Source organism: Tamandua tetradactyla, chromosome 23, assembly GCF_023851605.1.
Source record: "Tamandua tetradactyla isolate mTamTet1 chromosome 23, mTamTet1.pri, whole genome shotgun sequence".
NCBI lineage: Eukaryota > Metazoa > Chordata > Mammalia > Pilosa > Myrmecophagidae > Tamandua > Tamandua tetradactyla.
The window spans coordinates 28840348-28848931 of record NC_135349.1 but is presented as its reverse complement, the minus strand read 5'-3'; positions in this window follow the sequence as shown (position 1 = coordinate 28848931).

Sequence of the window (8584 nt, the reverse complement as noted above, 5' to 3'; positions counted from 1 at the left end):
ATGCTCTGGCTCCTTTAACTTTGGAAGACTCTCGCTGTGGGGGAGGGTCAGCAGCTGAAGCGGCTAGGGGGAGTGCCACTTCAAATCTCCTGGCCGACCCGGAAATCCACGCATTGGGGGGGGCGCCAGCCGCTGTGGCTTGGGGGAGTGCTGATCCAAATCTCCCAGCTGGCCCGGGAATCTGCACATGGGGGGGACCCTGGCCACTGCGGCTTGAGGGGACCGCCTGTCCAAATCTCCCAGCTGGCCTGGGAAGGAGGGAGGGAGGGGCTTCGGCTGCCAGCCGCCACAGCCCAGAGAAGCACGTGCCCCTCGGGGATCTCACCACAGCAGATTCTCCCAGCCAGTTCAGCCATTCCAGAATGGGGTACGCTGTCTTTTTGGTCTCTGTCGTGGCTCTGGGAGCTGTTCTGTACCGTTTTTTTTTCTTTAGTAGCTGTTCTGGAGGAGGAACTAAGACCCACGCTTCTTACTAAGCCACCATCTTCTCCGGAAGACCCCAAACACTTCTTTAATGTTAATTTTGATACTTTCTTTTCTGTTATACATTTTGCATTATTTTATTATTTCTCTAGGATGCCTTCTTCTATCCTTTGGGTCATTGAGAAGATTGTGCTTAATATACATATATTTGGGGATTTTATATATACATATATTTATTGCTATCAATTTCTAATGTGATTCTATTATACACAGAAAATATGCTCTTTGTGATATTAATCTTTTAAAATTTATTGAAATTTGTTTTATGGGTCAGTGTATGATCTGTATTCCATGTATATCTCATATGTACTTTAAAGGGATATGCATTCTTCAGTTGTTGGATATTGTTCTAGTTTGCTAGCTGTCAGAATGCAATATACCAGGAACACAATGACTTTTAAAGGGGGATTTAATAAGTTGCTAGTTTACAATTCTAAGACTAAGAAATTGTCTCAACTAAAACAAGTCTATAGAAATGTCTGATCTAAGGTATCCAGGGAAAGATACCTTGGTTCAAGAAGTCCAACGAAGTTCAGGGTTTCTCTCTCAAGTGAGAAGGCACATGGCAAACATGGTTAGGGTTTCTTGCTCATCTGGAAAGGCATGTGGCAAACAGGACATCATCTGCTAGCTTTCTCTCCTGGCTTCCAGTTTCATGAACCTCCGAGGGAGGCATTTTCCTTCTTCTCTCCAAAGGTTACTGGCTGGTGGACTTTCTGCTTCTCATGGCGCATTGTTCTCTGCTCTCTCAGAATCTTTCTCATTCTCCAAAATGTTTCTTCTTTGCTAAGATTACAGTAAAATAATCAAGACCCACTCGAATGAGACACATGTCCACCTAATCCAGTTTAACAACCACTCTTGATTGAATTACATCTCCTGGGAGATGACCTAATTACAGTTTCAAACATACAATACTGAATAAGGATTAGAAGAAACAGCTACCTTTACAAAATGGGATTAAGATTAAAACATGGCTTTTCTGGGGTACATACATTCCTTCAAACAAGTACAGGTGTCTTGTTCAGTAAATAACAATTAAGTAAAATTAATAATATTCAGATATTCTATATACTGATTGAATTATGATCTACTTTTCTTAAAAGATACTCTTAAATATTCTCTTTATTCTGGTAATGTTTTTAACATGTTTTTTATTTTGTTTGATATGAAAAATTATATCTATCCATCTATCATTTATTTATCCCTTATCTATCTCTCAGTTAAAGAGATTTTAAAATCTTATCATTTCCATCATTTGTATTCATTTTTATTTTTGTATTTATTTCTGTATTTTTAAGTTCATCACTTACAGACAGCATATAGCTGGCTTCTAAGTTTTTAGAAGCAGTCTGGAAATCTATAGGTTTAAATTTATGAAAGATTTACATTAAGGTAATTGATGCATTTGGTATGCTGATATTGGTATATTGGTATAAATCCATCACTTTTCATTTATTTTCTCTATTTCAATTTTCTTTTCTTCTTCTGTTCTTTTCCTTGGTTCCACTTTTTCTGATATCTTTTGAGTTCACCTAACATTTTGTTAATATTCCAACTATTTCCTTCATTGTTTTTTAACTATGCCACTTTTTGATAATTTTAATGATTTCTCTGAGGATTAAAATACACATTTTAAAATTATTACAGTGTACCTATACCTTCTAATTTTCCACTTCTTATTTCATGTGTTACACTTCATATATGATAGTATGAAGCATATATCACCTCCAACCTTTGAGTTAATTTTATCATATATTTTTACTTCTTCATACTTTAAAAACCCTGTTGTATATTAAGGCTTTTTTTTTGGCTTGAAGCAGTCACTTGTCTGTTAACAAAAATAATAAAGAAAAATAATGGAGTTTTATATTTATCCAAATAATTACCTTGTACAACACAATTCATTCCTTCCTGTAGTTCAAATTTCCATCTGATATCATTCTGTGATAGTGTAAAAAATAAAACTTCCTCTATTCTGTTCTATTTTGTAAGTCTGCTGGCAACAAATGACTTCAGCTTTCTTACTAAATTATATCTCAATTTTATTTCCTTTCTTGAGTATTTTTACTGGATAATTTTTACTGGATTTATAGTTCTGGGTTGTTTCTTATTCTAATTTTTTGAAGAACTTGGACATTGTTATTCCACTGTCTTCTATCAACTTTTTTTCTGCTGTGAAGTCAGCAATCTTTGCATCATTGTTCTCTTCTCTCTATGTAACATTTCCTCAGGGTTTTCTCTTTATCATTTTCCAGTATTTGAATATTATTTATCTAGGTAGGGCTTCCTTTTTATTGTGCTTGCTTGAAACTCGTTGAACTTCGTTTTCTTTAAGTAGATGTTCTCACCAATTTGGAAAAGTTATAACTATTTTTTTTCCTCCAATAATATCTATGTTAAATAATTTTATTTCCACAGGTCAGTGAATCTCTGTCTATTCTTTTTTTACTCATTATTCTGTTGATTCTTCATACTGGAAAATTTCTATGAATTGCTCTTTCATTTCCAAGACCCTTTCTTTTTCCATCTCCAATTTGATATTTAGCCTCACCTGTGAATTTTTCACTTTAGGTATGTGCTTTTTCCATTCTAGAATTTTTTTATGATTCTTTTTCATAATCTCCACATCACTACTGGCATTCTTCATTTATATAATCATAAAATGACCCTAAATATATTTTCTAATATGTCCTTAACATATTTTAGTAGGTACCTTCTCTGCTAATTCTTATACTTCTTTTATCTTGGCATTTATTTATAATGAGCACATTAATTTATGATTACATTTCATAATATTTCTGTTTTCTCTTGCTTAGTATTTTTATTTATGCTGAAAATAGTGGATGATATAATATAGTATCTGGAATTACGTTGCCTTTCTTCAAGGAATGTTGACTTTTGTTTGGAAATACGCTTTGTTCTGATGGCTTGTTTTGACTCTACAGAGGGTGGGTTTTGGGTTTTGATAGGGCATATATGGAGTAGCACTTATTCTAGGATGTGGACTTTGCTCCAAAAAATGTGACCTTAATGTTATCTCAGCCTGGTCCTTGGGTATTTGATAAGGTGTCTTCATGCTTTCTCCATCTGAAATCTTATCTCTCACAGTATTTTGCACAACTAGTATTTCAATTCTCTTCTCAACACAGTGAAATTACTGTCTCCTAAGTGTGGGGCATCTTGTCTGTTTTCTTCTCTCTGGGAGCTTAGTCCCATAACGCACATGCTAATGTCTAATAAAAGATGTTCAAAAATTATGTCCAGTTTTCAGTTGAAAGATTAGTTCAGTGCCTGACCTATTCTGTCATCAGAAACAGAAATCTCATTCTGTGAATTTTGATGTGCACATCTCAAAAAATGGTGACTAGATCACATTGGATGCTTGTTTGATGGTGCTTGTTAGGCACCTCTTAATTTAATAAATACTGAAATGTAAATATAAACTGTACTTCTTAAAATCCAGGTAATATAGTAATTTGTTTAAAAACTCAAATAGGAAGATTCTTAATGTTTCCAAGTCATGGGAGAAAGCATAAAGAGAGAAACAATATGTCTCTTAGTGGACTATGGTCGGAACATTTTTCTCTTATGTGGACTGAAGCAAACAGAACTTGGATACATTCATTTGTTCATAAACTTCTGCTCCCTGTGGAGACAATGTCCTTTATTGGCAATGTGCTACACAGGAATTTAAATATTTTTTATAAAGTTCGATAGATATACTTTGGGCAGGTGACAACTTATTTGATTTAATATCTTGATGAATTTGAAATAAAAATACCATATTATTGAATCAGTTTCATGCTCACATTTTCTAACATTACATGCTACCTCCTAAAACCTGAATCTATCACCTTGAAATATGTCTGCTGCAACTCTTTGTGACCTGGTCTAAATGATTTTACTTACAGGGTTTTATAATCCAACTGCTATATTCCAGAGATTAAAGTCCTCTCTATAAGCATTCACTCAAAAGCCATTTTGTGGAAGGCTCTGTACAAAACACAGTTCAGACCAAAAAGGCTGCAGAAAGCATCAAAGCCCATGAGCTTTGCTGTTTTTTACATCAATATTAATTTTTCAAGTCATCTGATTGGAATAAATGATGACTGATAATGGAAAATTCCCATGAGAATAAGCTCCTGATGGCACAAAACAATCAGCTTAGCATGATCACAAATTGACATAATCATATTGTACAATCCCTAGAGTCTAGTGAGTGTGAGTCTATACCAATTATTATTTTTCCCTGGGTGTCTTCTTGAAGTAATTTTGTAATTATTTTTTCAGAGTATGCTGAAAAAGTACTTTAGGGATAAAAGCTCTAAAGTGCAAGATGGGTATAAATTGATCTCAGCAACTCATCTCTTGGACCACTAAGTGTCTCTGAGACAATTTTTCCATTGCTCAGGTAGGAATAAAATTGTACTTTCTCTTTAAGAACTTAAACTCATCAACTTAGCAATATTTCTTGAACATCTTTTTAAAGGTAACACCCTAAAACACTAATTTATCAACCAACTTCAGGAGAAATAGACATAGTCAAAGAGGAATCATATTAATGCTAGCAAAACAGAGCTTGCATGGAAATTTATAAATTCCTTTCTAAGCAACTGGGAAGAGTAACTTTTGGGAACAAATTTAACTAAGTAGCAAGTCTATTTCTTAAGTGAATACTCAAAATAATTTTCACTGACACATCATTGGCTAGTAAAAAGCCATGATGGGAAAACATGACCTAGAATTAAGGTTCACGTATAATAATCAGATAAAGTGCCCTGGTTTGATGTTTGTGAGGCAATGCAATGGAAGACTGAGACAGGGAGAAAGTGTTTGAGCTTATCTTCTAATAGCAGACAAGTGAGGTTCTCAATTCTAAGAAATTTATATTTTTATTTACATGCAATGAAATGCATGGTTTTACCTACCACATGTCATCAACTTTTTATTTGTTTTCATACTTAAAATACCAGTATTTTCCAGCTAATATGGTAGATTTTTCTATATTTAATGCCAAATTGAGGTAGTGTATGGACTGAGGTATTGAAACTGCACTTCAGTAAACCTTTATTCTGTTTTCTAACATTTCTTCCTTGACTTTAATGTGTCCAAGCCTCCTACTCAATCCATCTTATAAGTCTGCAAAATGGTAACTTTATTTACATGAGATAGGAACTGTGAAAGTGTTCCAATATTATATTGCTACCTAAGACATTTGCACTTTAATTGACCCTAAAGAGGACAAATTTACCTGTAGAAGAACATTTCAAAAAGTCATAATTTAGGCATCATAATATGTGTAGAGTTGAGCTTTTACTTTTACTTATTGCTTTTTATTTCTTTGAGTGTGAGGATAAAGGAAATCCTTGAAGCTTTGAATTTTAATAAGCATTTACCTTTTTTACAACATTATCATAAATGACACCCTTGGTTTGCTGCTTAATAATCACTATTATTATGTAAGTAATGATATTTTTGCATCTTTAATAATTAATAATAAACATATATGAATAGATATCCATATATATCAAGTTTATCAGCATGAATGATGTTTATCTATTATTATCTGTGCTTATTAGAACCCCCAAGAAAAGAAATTTTGTATTATTGAAACAGCAAAATCTCATGTGAAGTTTTATTTTAGTTATGTACCTCTCAATAAAGATTCCAGACTTCTGAAAACCTCATTGTGACTTTTAATTACCAATAAACTTCAGATTAGACACTAATGTCATAAGGGAACCTCTGCTGGAAAGATTCTCTGTATCCTACTTAATTGAGGATTACTTGTTTATCTGAGTGATATGTGTCACAAAGATCAAAATATTTATTGATATTAGACAAGTACTTCAATATTAATTATTTGGCAATTGAGATAGGAATTAGAAAACAACAAGAATCAGGTGAGAAGTATTTTGCTAGTGCTTGCATAAATAGGAAATAAAGCTATCTTTCTAAAACACAGGGTGCACTTGTTGCGGTAAATAGTAAATAAGAAACTATCAAATGTGACTTTCACATTTATTAGGCATAAACCTGTGGTGTCTTCTCAGTGCAAGCTCTGAAAGCTTTTGCTTATAGAAATAGAAATAATCTTCAGCTGAATTTCTATTAAATATTTCATGATTATTCTGAGTTCAGAAATATATATATTTTAGGGGCAGGCTCTGGGAATCGAACTCAGGTCTCTGCCATGTCAGGAGAGGATTCTACCACTGAGCCACCATTGCACCACCCAGAAACATATATTTTTAATGTCATTATGTACATGACTTACAGTTATCTCCTCTTCAAGCAAAAGACATTAGAGAAACTTCAGGTTTTGGGGGCCTTTTCTTTGTTGACATACTGAAATGACATGGTTCCCAGAGATGACATGGTTCCCAGATACCTTTACCTAATTTCCAGATACTTTTGCCTAGTTCACATATTATTAAAGAAACTCAATTAGAGGAGTCTTGGGAAGGGGGCCATGGATGTTCAGGGAGGGCTGAACAAAAGAGAAGGGGGTGAAATAGGCAGATATTGTCCAAAAACAGCTTAACTTCTAATAATTTTCAGAAATTCAAGTAAAAATGTGTAGAAATTATGAGATAATTTTAAACATTTGGAGCTTGCCTTATGTGCTATATCCATATATATGTAATTTGCCTTATGCCTTACACCAGATGCTTAATAGATGACCATTAATAATTGTTAAATATGGCACATTAATCAAACATATGATAGTGTATAATGTCCAGCTGTACAGATTGCTTTTTTGAGAGTAGAACAGATTTATGCCCATCTGAAATTGATGTCCAAAATCTGATGTCACAGTCTAGTCTATTTCAGTCTGTTCTCTTTAATTTTTTCTGCCTATTTCTCTTCTTTCTCCTTTTATGGAGTGGCTCTTGCATAGTCAGGATTTGCCCCAGGCATATTTTTTGAATGAATAATAAATTCAAAAGTTCTTTACTATTCAACCAGTGACAAAATTGAATGAAGGCAGTTTCCCAAGTAGTGCAAAGAATTTATTACCTCCTTGTATTTTGTTCAGCTGTCCAGGTGCGAGGATTCTAGCATTATCTGTGACCATAGTGAAATTAAGGATTCTTAGCCTAAAGAGAATGAGCCCTTTTCATTGAGTAAGCTTGAGAAATGCAGCATATTCTTGCCAACCCCTTTATTTCACAATGCACATGGATATATAAAAAACTCTGAGAATTCTTGCAAAATAAAATTCCATTTTATCTTTTTCTCAAAACCCGACACTTTCCAGATTTAGTTTCCACAATACCCCTTCCCCCAAACCCCATTTTGTTACCTGTTGTCCAGTAATTTTATTGAATGCAATTTTGAAAATACTGATATAAAAACAAGTGATAAAACATAGCATTTAATTGTGTTCCCATTTTCTGATTCTTAATCCTAATTTTGCTACATCTATTGCAGGCTCTTCTAAAGGTGAAATGAAATAGAAACAGAGTAATTACTTCGTTTAAATGAATTATCTACATGCATGCCAGGAGGTATTATTATTTAAATATATTTATTTTCTTCCTGAGCTGTAGATTGCTGTATATTTATAAAATAAAGAGTTGGAAATAAGCAGTATAAATTCCAATTTCCCTTTTGTTATTTTAAATACATTAGCTGAGTGGCTGTATGCCAGTAAACAGAAGATTTTCTCATAAAGGAGGGTATTTTCCAAAATTATCCTCCCTCCTGGGGATTGAGAAAAGAGCAATTTAAATACACAAATCCTGAACAACTAATAATGTATTTCCTTTGCAATGGTCAAAGTTGTAGATTTAAGCCCTGTAATTCTTTTTTCTGTTTCAAAGTAACAACTAGTGTGAGTTCTAATGCATTACAATACTTGGATATAACATGCACAGAAACACACACACTCCAAAGCAACAATAAAGATAAAGTCAAAGATACATATCTCAATTCACATGTCTATCCTTGCCCTGCCATGAAAGGACTTCACTGGTTTGTATGCTTACTGCTTCTTAAAGTAATTTTTTGCCAAGATAGAAAATTCATCCCTACATCCATGTGGATTAACTTTGATTTTTCTTGCAAGCCTCCTATCTCTGTATGTATTGTTTCT